This window comes from Medicago sativa, chromosome 2, assembly GCF_051527215.1.
Source record: "Medicago sativa cultivar Bolivia chromosome 2, Bolivia_mono, whole genome shotgun sequence".
Lineage (NCBI taxonomy): Eukaryota > Viridiplantae > Streptophyta > Magnoliopsida > Fabales > Fabaceae > Medicago > Medicago sativa.
The window spans coordinates 35,574,821-35,596,972 of NC_140750.1; the positions used below are offsets into that span (position 1 = coordinate 35,574,821).

General features: G+C 32.3%; 1 long non-coding RNA gene across 1 annotated transcript; it reads left to right on the forward strand.

Annotated features, from left to right (window-relative positions):
- Nucleotides 1–15,333: 15,333 nt before the first annotated feature.
- LOC146946565 (uncharacterized) lies at nt 15,334–18,290 on the forward strand. Its single transcript, XR_015026767.1, has 3 exons — nt 15,334–15,966; nt 17,558–17,693; nt 17,808–18,290. It is a non-coding gene; the product is annotated as an uncharacterized LOC146946565 (long non-coding RNA).
- The last annotated feature ends 3,862 nt before the right edge of the window (nt 18,291–22,152 follow it).

Genomic DNA, 22,152 nt, shown 5'->3' on the forward strand with positions numbered 1-22,152 from the left:
GTAAATCTAATGACCTTCATTTTTTTTCACAAACACAATGTTATACAGATTCCTCTAGTTTTTCAACAACCCTACTAAAAATTCTAACACTATAATCGTTGATCCTTTTATCAGATTAAGACAAATCACTTCAAAAAGGAACAAAAACACATTTAAGGTATGAACTTGAAGGTGACCCTTTTACCGTGAAACCCCTAAAATCTGAATGAAAGAGGCTATGAAGTTAGGTGATAAAGATCAAGGTTGAAACTTTGAAGCATCAATGAACAATGAAGAAAAGAGGATTCAAAAGGGTGAAGAGAAAAAAAAATATTCTTCTTCATTCTCTTTACCCTTTTGAAACCCCTTTTCTTCAGTGTTCATTGATGCTTCAAAGTTTCAATCTTGATCTTCATCACCTAATCTCATAGTCTCTTTCATTCAGATTTTAGTGTTTTAACCCTGAAAGGGGGACCTTTAAGTTCAAACCTTTAATGGGCTTTTGTTCCTTTCTTGAAGTGATTTTTCTAAATCTGATAAAAAGGTCAATGATTATAGTGTTAGATTTTTCAGTAGGGTTGTTGAAAAAGTAGAGGAATCGGTATCACATTGTGTTTTGTGAAAAAGGAAGGTTTTTAGCTTTGAGTTTGTGTTATTTACTACAATTGTGAGAAACTAAGGAAATGTTTTATTGGATTTGTAGAGTTGTAATTCACGTCCGAAAAGGAAATTGTTCTTATGACTATGCTATGTTCAAAACATATGATACTACTGAAAAGAAGAAAGTGTTGTCAGACTCTTCTTGCACCATTAAAGTTGTTGCATTAGAGATGTAAAGTTGTAATTCACGTCCGAAAAGAAAATTATTCTCTAGGGCGTGATTCAACCTCCATAGATAAGAAGGAATCTTATTTGGGGTTTTCTACTGAATAAGACTGGGTTCACTCAGACTTCTCCAAAAATCGAAGAAGGCTATATTCTTTAGATGATTTTTAATTTTTGAAGGGACGTTATACCTCAAAAGGGTTATGATTTTAGAAATACTTTTTATTCCTAAGAGACACATTTCTTCATTCATAAGGGACATTATATCTAGAAATGGTCTATGGTCTTAAGAACACTCTTAATTCTAAAGGGGCAAAAAGTCTTTGTTCGTAAGAACACTCTTAATTCCGAAGGGACAGGAAAAAAAGATGAAGAGAAGAAAGATTCGTTAACACAAGTTGAAAAGGGAGAAGAGAAGAAAAAGATTCAAAGTTTCAGAAGTCTTTTTCGGTGTGTGGAATGAACAATGTGAGCTCTCTATTTATAGAGAAAATTCAAAACTAATATGTGAGAAACTTTGAGAACAAATAACTCACATATTAGATCTAGTACAAAAATATCTCAAATTGAGTACCGAAATATATCATATTGAGTACAAAATTATAATATATTACGTACCAAAATATATTTCAGATCAAGGACCAAAATATAATAGATTGCATATCAAAATATTTTTTGCGAAACTTGGGGACAAAGAAAGCACTTTCTAATAATGATTAAAATAATTATTTAATTAAACATTTCCAAATAATAAAACATATAAATATATATTTTTCCGCTAGTGCTTACTTCATTCACATAATTAATCATCCCCCATTATATAAACAAAACTAATGTGTGTGATCCACCAAAAGTAGAACTTCCACTTTTTTCATTTCACATAACACTACATATCCAATAAAACACTTCCTAGTTTCTCACAATTGTAAATCTAATGACCTTCATTTTTTTTCACAAACACAATGTTATACAGATTCCTCTAGTTTTTCAACAACCCTACTAAAAATTCTAACACTATAATCGTTGATCCTTTTATCAGATTAAGACAAATCACTTCAAAAAGGAACAAAAACACATTTAAGGTATGAACTTGAAGGTGACCCTTTTACCGTGAAACCCCTAAAATCTGAATGAAAGAGGCTATGAAGTTAGGTGATAAAGATCAAGGTTGAAACTTTGAAGCATCAATGAACAATGAAGAAAAGAGGATTCAAAAGGGTGAAGAGAAAAAAAAAATATTCTTCTTCATTCTCTTTACCCTTTTGAAACCCCTTTTCTTCAGTGTTCATTGATGCTTCAAAGTTTCAATCTTGATCTTCATCACCTAATCTCATAGTCTCTTTCATTCAGATTTTAGTGTTTTAACCCTAAAAGGGGGACCTTTAAGTTCAAACCTTTAATGGGCTTTTGTTCCTTTCTTGAAGTGATTTTTCTAAATCTGATAAAAAGGTCAACGATTATAGTGTTAGATTTTTCAGTAGGGTTGTTGAAAAAGTAGAGGAATCGGTATCACATTGTGTTTTGTGAAAAAGGAAGGTTTTTAGCTTTGAGTTTGTGTTATTTACTACAATTGTGAGAAACTAAGGAAATGTTTTATTGGATTTGTAGAGTTGTAATTCACGTCCGAAAAGGAAATTGTTCTTATGACTATGCTATGTTCAAAACATATGATACTACTGAAAAGAAGAAAGTGTTGTCAGACTCTTCTTGCACCATTAAAGTTGTTGCATTAGAGATGTACAGTTGTAATTCACGTCCGAAAAGAAAATTATTCTCTAGGGCGTGATTCAACCTCCATATATAAGAAGGAATCTTATTTAGGGTTTTCTACTGAATAAGACTGGGTTCACTCAGACTTCTCCAAAAATCGAAGAAGGCTATATTCTTTAGATGATTTTTAATTTTTGAAGGGACGTTATACCTCAAAAGGGCTATGATTTTAAAAATACTATTTATTCCTAGGAGACACATTTCTTAATTCATAAGGGACAATATATCTAGAAAGGGTCTATGGTCTTAAGAACACTCTTAATTCTAAAGGGGCAAAAAGTCTTTGGTCGTAAGAACACTCTTAATTCCGATGGGACAGGAAAAAAAGATGAAGAGAAGAAAGATTCGTTAACACAAGTTGAAAAGGGAGAAGAGAAGAAAAAGATTCAAAGTTTCAGAAGTCTTTTTCGGTGTGTGGAATGAACAATGTGAGCTCTCAATTTATAGAGAAAATTCAAAACTAATATGTGAGAAACTTTGAGAACAAATAACTCACATATTAGATCAAGTACAAAAATATCTCAAATTGAGTACCGAAATATATCATATTGAGTACAAAATTATAATATATTACATACCAAAATATATTTTAGATCAAGGACCAAAATATAATAGATTGCATATCAAAATATTTTTTGCGAAACTTGGGGACAAAGAAAAATATTCTTCTTCATTCTCTTTACCCTTTTGAAACCCCTTTTCTTCAGTGTTCATTCATGCTTCAAAGTTTCAATCTTGATCTTCATCACCTAATCTCATAGCCTCTTTCATTCAGATTTTATTGTTTTAACCGTAAAAGGGGCACCTTCAAGTTCAAACCTTTAATGGGCTTTTGTTCCTTTCTTGAAGTGATTTTTCTAAATCTAATAAAAAGTTTAATGATTATAGTGTTAGATTTTTCTGTAGGGTCATTGAAAAAGTAGAGGAATTAGTATCACATTGTGTTTTGTGAAAAAGGAAGGTTTTTAGCTTTGAGTTTGTGTTATTTACTACAATTCTGAGAAACTAAGGAAATGTTTTATTGGATATGTAGAGTTGTAATTCACGTCCAAAAAGAAAATTGTTCTTATGACTATGCTATGTTCAAAACATATGCTACTGCTGAAAAGAAGAAAGTGTTGTCAGAGTCTTCTTGCACCATTAAATTTGTGGCATTAGAGAAGTACAGTTGTAATTCACGTCCGAAAAGAAAATTATTCTCTAGGACGTGATTCAACCTCCATAGATAAGAAGGAATCTTATTTACGGTTTTCTACTGAATAAGACTGGGTTCACTCAGACTTCTCCAAAAATCGATGAAGGCTACATTCTATAGATGATTTTTAATTTTTGAAGGGACGTTATACCTCAAAAGGGATTTGATTTTAAAAATACTATTTATATCTAAGAGACACATTTCTTAATTTATAAGGGACATTATATCTAGAAAGGGTCTATGGTCTTAAGAACACTCTTAATTCCGAAGGGACAGGAAAAAAAGATGAAGAGAAGAAAGATTCGTTAACACAAGTTCAAAAGGGAGAAGAGAAGAAAAAGATTCAAAGTTTCAGAAGCCTTTTTCGGTGTGTGGAATGAACAATGTGAGCCCTCTATTTATAGCGAAAATTCAAAACTAATATGTGAGAAACTTTAAGAACAAATAACTCACATATTAGATCTAGTACAAAAATATCTCAAATTGAGTACCGAAATATATCATATTGAGTACAAAATTATAATATATTACGTACCAAAATATATTTCAGATCAAGGACCAAAATATAATAGATTGCATATCAAAATATTTTTTGCGAAACTTGGGGACAAAGAAAGAACTTTCTAATAATGATTAAATTAATTATTTAATTAAACATTTCCAAATAATAAAACATATAAATATATATATTTTTTAGGTAGTGCTTACTTCATTCACATAATTATGTATCCCTCATTATATAAACAAAACTAATGTGTGTGATCCACCAAAAGTAGAACTTCCACTTTCTTCATTTCACACAACACTACATATCCAATAAAACACTTCCTAGTTTCTCACAATTGTAAAGCTAACGACCTTCATTTTTTTTCACAAAACACAATGTTATACGGATTCCTCTACTTTTTCAACAACCCTAATGAAAAATCTAACACTATAATTGTTGACCCTTTTATCAGATTAAGACAAATCACTTCAAAAAAGGAACAAAAACACATTTAAGGTATAAACTTGAAGGTGACCCTTTTACAATGAAACCCCTAAAATCTGAATGAAAGAGGCTATGAAGTTAGGTGATAAAGATCAATGTTGAAACTTTGAAGCATCAATGAACAATGAAGAAAAGAGGATTCAAAAGGGTGAAGAGAAAAAAAATATTCTTCTTCATTCTCTTTACCCTTTTGAAACCCCTTTTCCTCAGTGTTCATTAATGCTTCAAAGTTTCAATCTTGATCTTCATCACCTAATCTCATAGTCTCTTTCCTTCAGATTTTAGTGTTCTAACCCTAAAAGTGGGACCTTCAAGTTCAAACCTTTAATGGGCTTTTGTTCCTTTCTTGAAGTGATTTTTCTAAATCTGATAAAAAGGTCAATGATTATAGTGTTAGATTTTTCAGTAGGGTTGTTGAAAAAGTAGAGGAATCGGTATCACAATGTGTTTTGTGAAAAAGGAAGGTTTTTAGCTTTGAGTTTGTGTTATTTACTAGAATTATGAAAAACTAAGGAAATGTTTTATTGGATATGTAGAGTTGTAATTCACGTCCGAAAAGGAAATTGTTCTTATGACTATGCTATGTTCAAAACATATGCTACTGCTGAAAAGAAGAAAGTTGTCAGAGTCTTCTTGCACCATTAAAGTTGTTGCATTAGAGATGTGCAGTTGTAATTCACGTCCGAAAAGAAAATTATTCTCTAGGACGTGATTCAACCTCCATAGATAGGAAGAAATCTTATTTGCGGTTTTCTACTGAATAAGACTGGGTTCACTTAGACTTCTCCAAAAATCGAAGAAGGCTATATTCTTTAGATGATTTTTAATTTTTGAAGGGACGTTATACCTCAAAAGGGCTATGATTTTAAAAATACTATTTATTCCTAAGGGAAACATTTCTTAATTCATAAGGGACAATATATCTAGAAAGGGTCTATGGTCTTAAGAACACTATTAATTCTAAAGGGGCAAAAAGTCTATGGTCGTAAGAACACTCTTAATTCCGAAGGGACAGGAAAAAAAAGATGAAGAGAAGAAAGATTCGTTAACACAAGTTGAAAAGGGAGAAGAGAAGAAAAAGATTCGTAGTTTCAGAAGTCTTTTTCGGTGTGTGGAATGAACAATGTGAGCTCTCTATTTATAGAGAAAATTCACAACTAATATGTGAGAAACTTTGAGAACAAATAACTCACATATTAGATCTAGTACAAAAAAATCTCAAATTGAGTACCGAAATATATCATATTGAGCACAAAATTATAATATATTACGTACCAAAATATATTTAAGATCAAGGACCAAAATATAATAGATTGCATATCAAAATATTTTTTGCGAAACTTGGGGACAAAGAAAACACTTTCTTATAATGATTAAATTAATTATTTAATTAAACATTTCCAAATAATAAAACATATAAATATATATTTTTCCGCTAGCGCTTACTTCATTCACATAATTATGCATATCCCCCATTATATAAACAAAACTAATGTGTGTGATCCACCAAAAGTAGAACTTCCACTTTTTTCATTTCACATAACACTGCATATCCAATAAAACACTTCCTAGTTTCTCACAATTGTAAATCTAATGACCTTCATTTTTTTTCACAAACACAATGTTGTATGGATTCCTCTAGTTTTTCAACAACCCTACTAAAAATTCTAACACTATAATCGTTGATCCTTTTATCAGATTAAGACAAATCACTTCAAAAAGGAACAAAAACACATTTAAGGTATGAGCTTGAAGGTGACCCTTTTACCGTGAAACCCCTAAAATCTGAATGAAAGAGGCTATGCAGTTTGGTGATAAAGATCAAGGTTGAAACATTGAAGCAACAATAAACAATGAAGAAAAGAGGATTCAAAAGGGTGAAGAGAAAAAAATATTCTTCTTCATTCTCTTTACCCTTTTGAAACCCCTTTTCTTTAGTGTTCATTCATACTTCAAAGTTTCAATCTTGATCTTCATCACCTAATCTCATAGCCTCTTTCATTCAGATTTTAGTGTTTTAACCGTAAAAGGGGCACCTTCAAGTTCAAACCTTTAATGGGCATTTGTTCCTTTCTTGAAGTGATTTTTCTACATCTAATAAAAAGTTTAATGATTATAGTGTTAGATTTTTCAGTAGGGTTATTGAAAAAGTAGAGGAATTAGTATCACATTGTGTTTTGTGAAAAAGGAAGGTTTTTAGCTTTGAGTTTGTGTTATTTATTACAATTCTGAGAAACTAAGGAAATGTTTTATTGGATATGTATAGTTGTAATTCACGTCCAAAAAGAAAATTGTTCTTATGACTATGCTATGTTCAAAACATATGCTACTGCTGAAAAGAAGAAAGTTTTGTCAGAGTCTTCTTGCACCATTAAAGTTGTTGCATTAGAGAAGTACAATTGTAATTCACGTCCGAAAAGAAAATTATTCTCTAGGACGTGATTCAACCTCCATAGATAAGAAGGAATCTTATTTACGGTTTTCTACTGAATAAGACTGGGTTCACACAGACTTCTCCAAAAATCGAAGAAGGCTACATTCTATAGATGATTTTAAATTTTCGAAGGGACGTTATACCTCAAAAGGGCTATGATTTTAAAAATACTATTTATATCTAAGAGACACATTTCTTACTTCATAAGGGACATTATATCTAGAAAGGGTCTATGGTCTTAAGAACACTCTTAATTGTAAAGGGGAAAAATGTCTTTGGTCGTAAGAACACTCTTAATTCCGAAGGGACAGGAAAAAAAGATGAAGAGAAGAAAGATTCGTTAACACAAGTTGAAAAGGGAGAAGAGAAGAAAAAGATTCAAAGTTTCAGAAGCCTTTTTCGGTGTGTGGAATGAACAATGTGAACTCTCTATTTATAGAGAAAATTCAAAACTAATATGTGAGAAACTTTGAGAACAAATAACTCACATATTAGATCTAGTACAAAAATATCTCCAATTGAGTACCGAAATATATCATATTGAGTACAAAATTATAATATATTATGTACCAAAATATATTTCAGATCAACGACCAAAATATAATAGATTGCATATCAAAATATTTTTTGCGAAACTTGGGGACAAAGAAAGAACTCTCTAATAATGATTAAATTAATTATTTAATTAAACATTTCCAAATAATAAAACATATAAATATATATATTTTTCCGGTAGTGCTTACTTCATTCACATAATTATGTATCCCTCATTATATAAACAAAACTAATGTGTGTGATCCACCAAAAGTAGAACTTCCACTTTTTTCATTTCACACAACACTACATATCCAATAAAACACTTCCTAGTTTCTCACAATTGTAAAGCTAACGACCTTCATTTTTTTTCACAAAACACAATGTTATACGGATTCCTCTACTTTTTCAACAACCCTAATGAAAAATCTAACACTATAATTGTTGACCATTTTATCAGATTAAGACAAATCACTTCAAAAAAGGAACAAAAACACATTTAAGGTATGAACTTGAAGGTGACACTTTTACAGTGAAACCCCTAAAATCTGAATGAAAGAGGCTATGAAGTTAGGTGATAAAGATCAAGGTTGAAACTTTGAAGCATCAATGAACAATGAAGAAAAGAGGATTCAAAAGGGTGAAGAGAAAAAAAAATATTCTTCTTCATTCTCTTTACCCTTTTGAAACCCCTTTTCTTCAGTGTTCATTAATGCTTCAAAGTTTCAATCCTGATCTTCATCACATAATCTCATAGTCTCTTTCCTTCAGATTTTAGTGTTCTAACCCTAAAAGTGGGACCTTCAAGTTCAAACCTTTAATGGGCATTTGTTCCATTCTTGAAGTGATTTTTCTAAATCTGATAAAAAGGTCAATGATTATAGTGTTAGATTTTTCAGTAGGGTTGTTGAAAAAGTAGAGGAATCGGTATCACATTGTGTTTTGTGAAAAAGGAAGGTTTTTAGCTTTGAGTTTGTGTTATTTACTAGAATTGTGAAAAACTAAGGAAATGTTTTATTGGATATGTAGAGTTGTAATTCACGTCCGAAAAGGAAATTGTTCTTATGACTATCCTATGTTCAAAACATATGCTACTGCTGAAAAGTAGAAAGTTGTCAGAGTCTTCTTGCACCATTAAAGTTGTTGCATTAGAGATGTGCAATTGTAATTCACGTCTGAAAAGAAAATTATTCTCTAGGACGTGATTCAACCTCCATAGATAGGAAGAAATCTTATTTGCGGTTTTCTACTGAATAAGACTGGGTTCGCTCATACTTCTCCAAAAATCGAAGAAGGCTATATTCTTTAGATGATTTTTAATTTTTGAAGGGACGTTATAGCTCAAAAGGGCTATGATTTTAAAAATACTATTTATATCTAAGAGACACATTTCTTACTTCTTAAGGGACATTATATCTAGAAAGGGTCTATGGTCTTAAGAACACTCTTAATTCTAAAGGGGCAAAAAGTCTATGGTCGTAAGAACAATCTTAATTCCGAAGGGACATGAAAAAAAAGATGAAGAGAAGAAAGATTCGTTAACACAAGTTGAAAAGGGAGAAGAGAAGAAAAAGATTCGTTGTTTCAGAAGTATTTTTCGGTGTGTGGAATGAACAATGTGAGCTCTCTATTTATAGAGAAAATTCACAACTAATATGTGAGAAACTTTGAGAACAAATAACTCACATATTAGATCTAGTACAAAAAAATCTCAAATTGAGTACCGAAATATATCATATTGAGCACAAAATTATAATATATTACGTACCAAAATATATTTCAGATCAAGGACCAAAATATAATAGATTGCATATCAAAATATTTTTTGGGAAACTTGGGGACAAAGAAAACACTTTCTTATATTGATTAAATTAATTATTTATTTAATTAAACATTTCCAAATAATAAAACATATAAATATATATTTTTCCGCTAGTGCTTACTTCATTCACATAATTATGCATCCCCCATTATATAAACAAAACTAATGTGTGTGATCCACCAAAAGTAGAACTTCCACTTTTTTCATTTCACACAACACTACATATCCAATAAAACACTTCCTAGTTTCTCACAATTGTAAAGCTAACGACCTTCATTTTTTTTCACAAAACACAATGTTATTCAGATTCCTCTAGTTTTTCAACAACCCTCCTGAAAAATCTAACACTATAATCGTTGATCCTTTTATCAGATTAAGACAAATCACTTCAAAAAAGGAACAAAAACACATTTAAGGTATGAACTTGAAGGTGACCCTTTTACAGTGAAACCCCTAAAATCTGAATGAAAGAGGCTATGAAGTTAGGTAACAAAGATCAAGGTTGAAACTTTGAAGCATCAATGAACAATGAAGAAAAGAGGATTCAAAAGGGTGAAGAGAAAAAAAAAATATTCTTCTTCATTCTCTTTACTCTTTTGAAACCCCTTTTCTTCAGTGTTCATTAATGCTTCAAAGTTTCAATCTTGATCTTCATCACCTAATCTCATAGTCTCTTTCATTCAGATTTTAGTGTTTTAACCCTAAAAGTGGACGTTCAAGTTCAAACCTTTAATGGGCTTTTGTTCCTTTCTTGAAGTGATTTTTCTAAATCTGATAAAAAGGTCAATGATTATAGGGTTAGATTTTTTAGTAGGGTTGTTGAAAAAGTAGAGGAATCGGTATCACATTGTGTTTTGCGAATCAACCAAGAAAGAAGGCAATTCAAGTTCAAATCATTGAAGATTTTTCATGGTTGAATTCGAGTTACAGTCTAGTTCTCAATCAGTAAGGTTCTCCTTCTATGATTCATTATCACTTTAAGACTTACCGTGCTACTTTTGATTCAAACCTCAAGATTCAGAATCTTAATAAGTATTTATCTATATTGAACCCTTTCCTCTTCTTTCCTGATATATTTCCACAGCTAAAGGAAATTCTTTTGTTGGATGATGTAGTTATGCAGAAGGATCTTACTTGTATTTGGTCGATTAATTTGATGGGAAACATAAATGGTGTTGTCTAAACTTAAGTAGAAACTTTCCATCGTTTTGATTGTTATCTCAACTTCACAAATCCTAATGTTCCAAAGAACTTTGATCCTCTTTGCAATAAGGGGATTTGAGAAGTTGAGGTAACAATCAAAACGATGAATTTTTTTTTTTGCACAAGTTTCAACAGCACCATTTTTGTTTCTATTCAAATTAATCGACCAAAGACCGATAAGTTCCATATGAGGCGGTTCAAACATAGATAAATACCTACGATTTTGAAACTTGAGGTTTGAATCATAAGTGGCACGATGAGTCTTACATTAATAATCAATCATAGAAGGAGAACCTAACTGCTTAAGAACTGAACTGTATCTCGAATTTAACCATGTAAAATCTTCAATGAAACTGAGGCTTAAGATAAGTGTTTCGAAGTTTCAAGGTTAAGCAACATTTATTGTGCAAAAGTTGTATGACACAATAGAAAAGAAATTTTGGAATGTACCTGATAAGGACAAGAAATTGATGAGCTTGTTCAAAAAATTATTCAACGTTTGGGTGAGCTACCTTACATCGAGAGTGATCAACAAGATTTGATAAAAAATAAAAGAACCTTCAAGGAAAAGAGTACTTCACCTCATTATCGCATATTAGAGAAATTTAGTGCACTAACAAGAAATAGCCATCAAGCCAAAGGTTTGGTGATGCTTCTTCACAATGTTCAATACTTGTTTGTCATCGATGGCAGCATGAAGATACAAGACAAAGGGAGTGACAATTCTGATGCAACCAACAATGGAGGCAGTAACAAATTTAGAAATAGCAATTTAATATTTGAATGTAAAGACAAAGTTCTAAATAGCAATTGTGATTTCTGTTGGAACATGTATGGAAATTGAGTTAAAAGACTAAACACAAATTCCCATGTTGGTAGAACTAGTGTTGTGTGAATTGAAAAAAGTGGAAGTCCCACATCGGATGGAACACACACATTAGTAGTGTTTATATAGTGGGGGTGTACCTCTAATTAATGGGGGTACATAATTATGTGAACGAAGTAAGCACTAGAGGAAAAAATATATATATTGATATAAATTTTATTATTTGGAAATGATAAATTTTGGAAATGATAAATTAAATAATTAATTTAATCATTATTAGAAAGTGTTTTCTTAGTCCCCAAGTTTGACTAGAATATTTTTGGAACGCAATCTAGAATATTTTGGAACACAATCTGAAATATTTTAGTAGGCAATCTAATATATTTTATAATTTAATCATTATTAGAAATTGTTTTCTTAGTCCCCAAGTTTGACTAGAATATTTTTGGAACGCAATCTAGAATATTTTGGAACACAATCTGAAATATTTTAGTAGGCAATCTAATATATTTTAGAGCATAATATGAAATTATATTTTAGTAGTCAATAATATATTTATGTACTGAAAAATATATTATTGTCCTCAATATAACATAGTTTGGTACTCAATTGAGATATTTTTGTATTAGTGCTAATATGTGAATTACTTAATCACAAAGTAATATATTACTTGTTCCCAAAGTTTCTCATATTACTTGTTCCCAAAGTTTCTCACTTATTAGTTCTGAATTTTCCCTATAAATAGAGAACTCACATAGTGCATTCCACACACAAAAGAGTTTCATTGAGTTGTCGGGAACTCTTTCTCTCTTCTCCCTCCAGCTTGTGTTAACGAGCTATTCTTCTCCTCATCTCATTTTTCTGTCCCTTCGGAATTAAGAGTGTTCTTAAGACCATAGTCCCTTTTTCGGTTTAATGTCCCTTCGGAATTAAGAATGATCTTAAAAACATAGTCCCTTCGGTAATATATGTCCCTTCGGAATAAAGAGTACTTTTAAGATCATAGTCCCTATTTGGGATAATAATGTCCCGTCGGAATCAAGAATGATCTTAACGGTATATAAATATTATAACAATATTTTTCTATTTGAGGAGAAATGGTGGTAACACCATATTTGAGTGGTCATAGCACCATAATAGAATGGTAATAATATCATATTAAAGTGGTTTCAATATTAACGAGTGGTCTTAGTACCATATTTGAAGGTGTAATTCTCGAATAGTTTTCTACGGTGCAGTAGTTAACCGCACAGTTGTAGCTGAGCTTGTTTTATCCTCGAGGCGGCGTGGTTGATAGTCTACCTTCCACAATTTAAAGGTGAGAAAAACACAAGAAGGGGGGGGGGGGGGGGGTTGAATTGTGTTTTGAAAATTTTCTTCGTTTCTCCTAAACTGAACACACTAGTCAGAAGCTAAGTGAGACAGCTTCTGAAGTGATAATCAGAATCTGAACGCAGCGGATAAAAACAGAGAGAGAGAAGAAGAAAGACACAAAGCAATTATACTGGTTCCTTCCACAATCCGGAAGTAGTCCAATCCCCCTTGCACTTTCAAGGAGATTTCACTAAAATGTAATATCTGATTACAATTGCTCAAGCACACAGCTAGAGACTTCCTCTGCTCAAGCACACTTTGCAAGAGTCTTCCTATGCTCTAGAACACAATCAAGAGACTTCTATGCTCAAGCACAACTGCAAGAGACTTCTAGACAAACAAAATTACACAGAAAATTGTTTGAGATTGAACACTTGATATACAATCAGAGGTGCTCACAATACAAATCAGATACAGACTCTAAGACTTAAGAATTTCTAAGATGTGAACTTGAAAACAGAAATTCTAAGTGACTTTGAGAGCAGAACAATTTCAGCAGAGGTTTGGCGCTTGTAAATTGTAGTAGAGTCGTATATGTTGCATTACCAAATCTCTAAGTCTTCACTCCTTTATATAGAGGTGTGAAAGAGACGTTGTGAAATTGTCAGCACATCAAAAGAATCGTTGTTGAAGCTTGATCTTTCACCAATGATCTTTTGCCTGATTTGGTTGTTGTCCTATGAAGAACCAATTTGAAATCCATTCCCATTGTGAAGGAACATCTTTTTAGGCGTAGCCGTATTCTGGAGCTGTTTTCTTGTCTTGTAGCGTGGAAAACTGCAGAGTAGTGGGGAAGGTGGTTGTACAGTTCGTACACAGTACAATGTCAACGCTTTTGTTCCTTTTGCAAGCAAATGCCTTCAAACACTTTTGAAATGACCGTTGCAAAGTTCCACTAGTCTTCTGCAGTGTTTTCGAATCCAATAGACAGCTTTTGGAGTGTTGATCCTTGAATCTTCAGCTTGTGGTGATAATCAGCTTCTGATGAGCTTCAGCTTCTGATGAAGTCGCTTCTGAACTACCTGCTTCTGATGAACTTCAGCTTCTGATGACATCATCATTCTTCAGGAGCACTTTGTCTTCAGGAGCACTTTTAGTCTTCAGGAGGACTTCTCTTCAGACGCTTTAAAGCTTTCTTTTCTTGATTCCTTAGCTCTCTTTTTGTTCTTCAGAACCTTTATATGATGTAAATTTTTAACTATGGTCCTGTACGCTTGAACAAATATTAGCTAGTCCGATTTACAATTTTTAATACCTTGTTATCATCAAAACTCTTTAAGGTTCATTGTTAAACACATTTTGTTCCAACACAATTTTGGGTAGTGCCACGGAACGTCTTAAAGAGAGCGACCTGGTAGTGACTCAATCTAGTAACAACTTCGGTAGATAATAGAATTTAGAAATCCAAATACAACAGCTTGGAAATCCAAAAACAACAATTTTAAGACGTTTCGACTGCTATATCTACCGAAGAAATTACTTATTGAGGTTTCGTTGTCCCTAAATATAAGATGGATAAATCAAGCTGTAGAAATACATCTTTTGACTGAAACGATGAAGTGTTTGTTGTTATAACAACAACACTAAGAAATTCACTTATGCAACTTTGATTTTGTTTAAAATTTATTTTTAAAATCAAAACTGCACCGTGAATAAATAACTTTAATTATTAAGAGAATAGAACCCTCATGTATTGTTGTAGCGTCCTTAATTTTCTACGTGACCCTTGACAATTGACAAAGATAAATAGCAAAGAACTGATCGAGTAGGATAATTGTCAAGAATTGGAAAATTTTGTAAAGTGAAATGACATATGAAAAGGATGCTAAGGTTATAATTGAAAGTTGAGTGTACCATGCACAGTGTGCCTGCGCTACCAAAAAATTGCTTCAGCACATGAATTAACTATTTTTCTTTTTGGTAAATTAAAGCAAGAAACAAATATTTACGTTATTGATATAACTATCAATAATTATAAGCTGGAGCCCCAATTTATGGCAGATGGATATAAAATTGAACACTCAATTATTTTAGGATTTTGATCCTATAAGAACAGGTCTAGTGACTTGTACTCGTATTCTTATTGGGAAAGACTAATTTATCGATGGTATGTTAAAAATTAAATTCTCCTTCTATTTTGTTAGTTGTGTGATTTTAATATTTTACATGTGAACAAGCGTTTAATTTTAAACTTGAATAACTTGAACTTAATTCCAACGTTATATGATTAGACAATTTTATTTATTGCAGTCAAAAAATATGAACCAAAAGTTCATATAAATCAGAATTTAGAGGATATGAACACTACAAGAAAAGATGCAATTAGCCAGGGAACTATGCCAGGAGCAAGAACTCCTGGCAAATTTACCAGGAGCAATGCCAGGGATGCCTCCTGGCAAAATGACTTTAGAAAAGGTGGGACCCGATTCTCATAAACCAGGGGTTTGACCCTCACAAATTACAATAACCCCTGGCAAAGTGTAAAGTGGGAAAATTGAAATTTAAATGGAGACAAGAGCACATGGAATTGGCAGGAAGTGGGCATTTGTTATTATTATTATAAGTGAGTGAAGAAACACAACCAAAGCCATTGCTTGTTTTTTTCTCTCTCTTTCTTTCACTGTCTGTACGCGTCTTCTTCTTTCCCTCCTCAACCACCACCGTTAAAACTTCCAGCCGCCATAACTCCACCGTCCGACCTCATATGGCTGTGCCACCACCACCATTGCAACCCTCTCTTTTTCGTCGTCAGAAACCACCCATTTATTCATAGATTGGTGAGATTTGAAAAAGTCACAACCACCACCTCTCTCTTGCTTTCCGGCCACCACAAGACACCATTTGAAAAACTAAACCGACCATATTCTTTCCCATGAGATCCACAGCAAAACCCCTAAAGTTTTTGTATGATTGGAGAACTTTCACCGGCGACCACCGCACCGGAGTTCACCTTAGCCGCATCGGAAATCTTCTCCATCTAGCCGGAGCTTGTAACTTACACGTTCTTCCCTTGGTGAGCTTCTTTCTTCTACTTATCATTTGAAAATTGATTTTTTTTCCATTTGAATTTAAAACCTAAACTTATCCTTATTTAATCTGAAAATGGCATTTATTTTGTGACATGATGCGATTATTTCATGTTTAATATCTTGTTTTGGAATTCTATTACAAATTGCTTGCTTTCCTTTTGGTAGTGATTTTAAGGTTCTAAAGTGATGAAAGGTTATTTGTAATATAAGATGGTGTATGATTTATTTAATCAAGAATTTTAGTGTTGAGGTGGTGACTACGTGGTAATTTTGATACCTTTGATGGTGCTGCTGATGGCTTTATTGATAAGGATGAATTTTTATATGATTAGGAGGAGTTTTAGATTAGTTGAAAACTATGTTAGATATGGAATTTGAAAGAGAACTAGGATTCTAACTTAGTAACTTGTAATGAAACTTTGATGATGACAGTTGAGTTATTTTATGTTGTTTAGTGGAGCATATCTATGAATTAGAGAGGGTCAATTATTTAATAACCGAGTAGTGTTAGCATGAAGTTACTTTGATAAGAATACCTAGCTGTTGAATGCAAGTAAGCTTGTTAATGGACGACTATATGTATATAATAAATTTGATTTTTAGTTTTAGTTTATAAAAAATTAACATAAGCTGAAGATTAATTAGGAGTACTAGTATCCTAAATTGAAGTAGATTGAATTGTAGTAATGATGTGATCAATTAAATCTATTATGGTTTGTCTATGTTGGTTCTAATTAAATTATGCTATGAAGGATATAAGTCGTTTTGGTGTTTGTTGGAGTTTAGTTAAAATTTAAGGCTTTGATTTGTGTAAGCTTGGGTTTATTTGAAAAGTTGTGGAATCCTAGCGTCGTTTTTATTCTGAGTTGGTAACCATTGAAGTGATTCATATGCTGAGCGACATCGTTATGTTTTTATGTTTCTATATGTGTTTGATGTTTCTATATCTTGTTAGTATATACTCTATCAGTCACAGTTTGTTGTTGTCATGCTTTGCTTCCACATAGTTGTTTGAAATGTAAAGTTTATTCTCTGTTCATCTGTGTTGTCAATTGCGGATCATGAGTCGCGAAAAACTGTGGTTTGTTCAAATTCTGCTATGTGTCATTACATTGTAGATGTAATTGGTGCTGTCCATGAAATTGTGAGTGTGCAACCAAACTCTGGTGGAAAAAGAATGGCCGTATCTGTCAACCTTAAGGACTTGAATTAAGATTCTCATTTCTCTCACTTTTGAAAGTGATTTTCAACTTGATATATATTTTAGTTTTAAGAATGTTAGATACGAATTTGAACCAAGACTCATATATGAATGTATCCATGTTTTTAAATATAAAGTATTGCTCTGCATGTATAATAATGCTATAGATACAAGTCCTGTTTTATTTTAGTTTCTACTTTGTGAGCATATTGGTATGGCAATACACATATTGATTACTCTGAACTAAGATAAGACTCTGATGTGTGTCCATTGTTGTAAGACTATGTCCATTATTATTTTTTACTTTAATTAGTATATCAATATTAATTGTAAGACTGTGAATGATTCTTTTGGTTGTTCCCGTATTTGTACAGGCGAATTCAATTTGTATGTGATGTTATTAGCCTTATATGCTTCATACAGAAGAAACCAGGTGCCTGAGTAGAACCACTGATGAGCGATACACTCTGCTCAATCCGTTTGTTGGTTTGAATGGCATAATATTTATTGGTACGTTCAAGTTGACATGGCAGATTTCAAATTGAAACATTATAATGTTTAGTTATATCTGTTAATATAAACACACATGTGTCTCAAACTGTTGATATTTTTGAATGTTTGCAGGTGAATTGGGAACTAAGTGAGCAGATTTTGATATCATTATCATTACAAGACACATCAGTCAATATATGGCCGTCAATATATGTATTGGAAGTCTATTTCATGACATTGTAAGTGCATTATGATATGCTTGAATATTGACTGTGTATGTTCAATATTACCAAGTGCTTGAGACTTATTGACAGTGAACTCCATTTATCACAAAATCACATTAAACCAATTGTATTGTTTGGCAAGTAATTTGTGGGTATTTTATATCTCTGAGTTATGTTTTTACGCACGGGTAAACGAACTAGTTGTTGAGAATGTATATGTTTCTTATCAACTTTAGATCATTATATGAGAGCAGGAGAATAGTGACCAATTAGTTGAATACTAATTTATGCTAAGATTAGTGTCTGTTTATGTGCTACCAGTGCTGAATTTTTTCTTTGATTTTAATGGATTTGCTGATAAGATATATGACATAATCATGTTTTATTGTTAGAGTGTTATTTAGTATCTTTCAAATGAACTTCTTTATCATTATGGGCTCATTATGTGTGCTATTACTTTAATTGCCAATAATTTTTATTATTAAAACAATTTTTAAAAAATGCAATATAAAAACGTTTATTTTAAATATTTTAATAATTAAATTGAATTAATTTTCGAAAAAAATTTAAATTCTTTTTAAAAATTAATTTAATTATTAAATTTTAATATTTTGATTTTTATAACAAATAAAAAACCTTTTTTTTTATAAAAGTCGTACACAATTTGCCAGGGGTTAACCCCTGGCAAAGCGCCTGACATGTTTCTGAAAAGGACTGACGTGACGCTGACACGGTCTGCAAAGCCAGAATGCGTCAGAAAAGTCTGTGTTCTATCTGACACAATTTTCCAGGGGTTGTGCCAGGGCCTATGCCAGGAGCGCATTTTGCCAGGAGCTAAACCCCTGGCAGGACAATTTGCGATGAGCAGATTTGCTGGTGATTCTGCTCCTGGCAAAGCTCCTGGCAAACGTCCATTTGCCAAGGCTTTTTGCATTTTGACAGGGATTCTGCCCCTGGCAAAATGCAATATTTCTTGTAGTGGAATCTCTAAACAAAATAAATTATGATATGTGTGAATTTGATGACTCATAAACTAGAAATGATATTTTATCATATTTATTGATGACTGTAAAATTCGAAAAATAAAATTGATAGCTTGATATGTTCGATTTCTATAATGGAAATTGAAATTTATGTTAGATAGAGTACCCAAGTCTAAGAACAAAAATTCTAATTAAGAAATTTTTGAAGAAAAGACAATTCAACTTGTCTTATTATTTTTGAACTTGGGATTGTTTGGACTATATTTTGACTATGGATCCCAAGAGAGTTGAACTCACTAGTAGAGCCTATGAATGTGTATTCATTGGGTATGCTATAAACAACGAAACATATAGGTTTATGACCTAAATGATAAAGTGATCATAGATTTAAAGGATGTTGATTTCTATGTAAATATTTACCCCTTTAAAGAATAGTGGGGGCACTAGTGGGGGTAAACTAAATCCCCCTTGTATATTAAGAACTAGTGGGGGCACTATATCTGATCACATTCCAGTAATCAGAAATAGTTATGAAAACATCAAACGAGATGTTATAGAACCTCAAAGAGGTAAGAAAGCTAGAATTGCTAAAGAGTATGAACTTGGTTTATACATTGGAAGAAGATCCATTAAGCCTTAAATACTATATATCCTCATTGGATGCTGAATTATGGCAAGAAGCAATATACAATGAAATGGATTCTCTAGAGTCTAACAAAACATGACATTTTGTTGACTTGCCTCATAGTTGCAAACTAATTGGTTGTATTTGGATTTCGGAAAAAGAAACTAAAACCTGATGGTACGGTTTATGAATACAAGACCCTCCTTGTGGTCAAAGGTTTTAGACAAATAAAAAATTATAGACTTATTCGATACTCATTCACCAGTCACTAGAATCATATCCATAAGAGTACTAGTCCCTTTAGCAGCTGTTCATAACTCGATAGTACTCCAAATGGATGTGAAAGTTGCCTTTTTATGGTGAAGTAGAAGAAGAAATCTATATGAAACAACCTGAATGTTTTGCGATTCATGGACAAGAAAACAAAGTCTGTAAGTTAGATAATTCTTTGTGAGGTCTAAAATAAACTCCTAACGAATGACATGAAAAATTTGACATTTTAATGCTATCGAATGAGTATAAAGTGAATGAAAGTGACAAATAATATTTGCACGATCATATGTCTCTATGAAGACGACTTGCTCATATTTGATTTAAAGATTCATGTTATGAAATCATTGTTTATCAATAACATTGATAAGAAAGACCTAGACAAAGTTGAAGTAATTCTTGGTTTCAAGATTACTAGATCAGAAAAGAGAACTTTTTTGATAAATCTCACAAAGTTGAGAAGATCTTAAGGAAATGTAATTATTTCACCGTAAACTTGAAATCATATATTATGATCCAAGTGTAAAAACACTTGAGATGGAGTTAGAAAAATAGAATATACGAGCTTCATTGGCAGCACTTAGGTATGCCACTGAATGTATTAGATTTGACATTGCCGATGTCGTGAAACTCTTGTGCAAGTTTACTAGTAGAAGGATGAGAAGCATTGCCATGCTATAGAAAGAGTCATGAGGTGCCTTAAGAAGACTATGACTCTAGGATTACTTCATTAGGAGTAATCTATTGTACTTAAATGGTACAAGATATAAACTAGAACATCTTTCAGATGAGTATTTAGTGACTAATGACTGCACATTGTGCATCACTAGAGGAGTTTTTGTTAAAACAAATGATATTGACTCAGTCCACTATGGATTAATCTGAGATGAAAACACTAGAGAAAACTAGTGGAAAAGCAAGTTGATAAGATGCTTGCTAGTTGAGATCCCTTAGTGGATAAAACCGTTGCCAAAAGTGTTAATTCATTGTGATAGTCTGCAGCTATTACAAAAATTGAGAATCGTTAGTATAATGGAAATAGATGATAATTAAGGCATGAACACATAAAGGGTTAGAGAGCTAGCTACTCTCAAAAGGAACGGTTAAAGTAAATCATGTACGTACTGATAAAGAATTAGTCAATCCTTTGACGAAAGGAATTACTAAAAAGAAAGTCCTAAACACATCCAATAGGATGGGACTAATGCCCAAAGGTCATAAGTGATGGTAACCCGACCTACATGACTGGAGATCCCAAGAAATAGGTTCAATGGGTAATAACAAGTCACAAGTGATAGAACATGCTATGTTAAAAGTAAGAAAGCATGATTCATGCAGCGATAGAAGGATGAGATAATAGAAACTCTTAATGAGATCTATACTCTATTTGGAGTGGAGCACATAGATACAGGAGTACTCTTGATAGACTCCCCTATACGAATGTGGAACTAAGGGCCGATTCCTATGGGATTCGGGGCAGAATACCTAGAGCGTTCGTTAAAACTGGGATACACGTGCAAGGCCATAAACGCACGGGCTTTTAGAATACACCTTATGAAAAGGTTTGTGTGTGGATTCTATGTCTGAGATATAGTTCAATGCTGTAAGCAACTCTTGTTAAATCAGAATATTATCCGCTATGCAAAGGTTCAAGTTGTAGGCGACACCTTTGTTTACTAGCAAATCTTATGGAGACGTTTTTGACGTTATTTCTGAAACCATTTTTTAAATTCAAGTGGGGGATTGTTGGAACATGTGTGGAAACTGAGTTAAAAGACTAAACACAAATTCCCATGTTGGGTAGAACTAGTGTTGTGTGAATTGAAAAAAGTGGAAGTCCCACATCGGATGGAACACACACATTAGTAGTGTTTATATAGTGGGGGTGTACCTCTAATTAATGGGGGTACATAATTATGTGAACGAAGTAAGCACTAGAGGAAAAAATATATATATTGATATATATTTTATTATTTGGAAATGATAAATTAAATAATTAATTTAATCATTATTAGAAAGTGTTTTCTTAGTCCTCAAGTTAGACTAGAATATTTTTGGAACACAATCTAGAATATTTTGGAACACAATCTGAAATATTTTAGTAGGCAATCTAATATATTTTAGAGCATAATATGAAATTATATTTTAGTAGTCAATAATATATTTATGTACTGAAAAATATATCATTGTCCTCAATATAACATATTTTGGTACTCAATTGAGATATTTTTGTATTAGTGCTAATATGTGAATTACTTAATAACGATTACGATTACATTACGATTACGATTTTCTCTCCTAGGGTTTTCCGCCGCCCCCTTTGTGAGAGTTTGGTGTCGATCAGTTTGAACGTTTCTCAAGCTTGATCGTTTGTT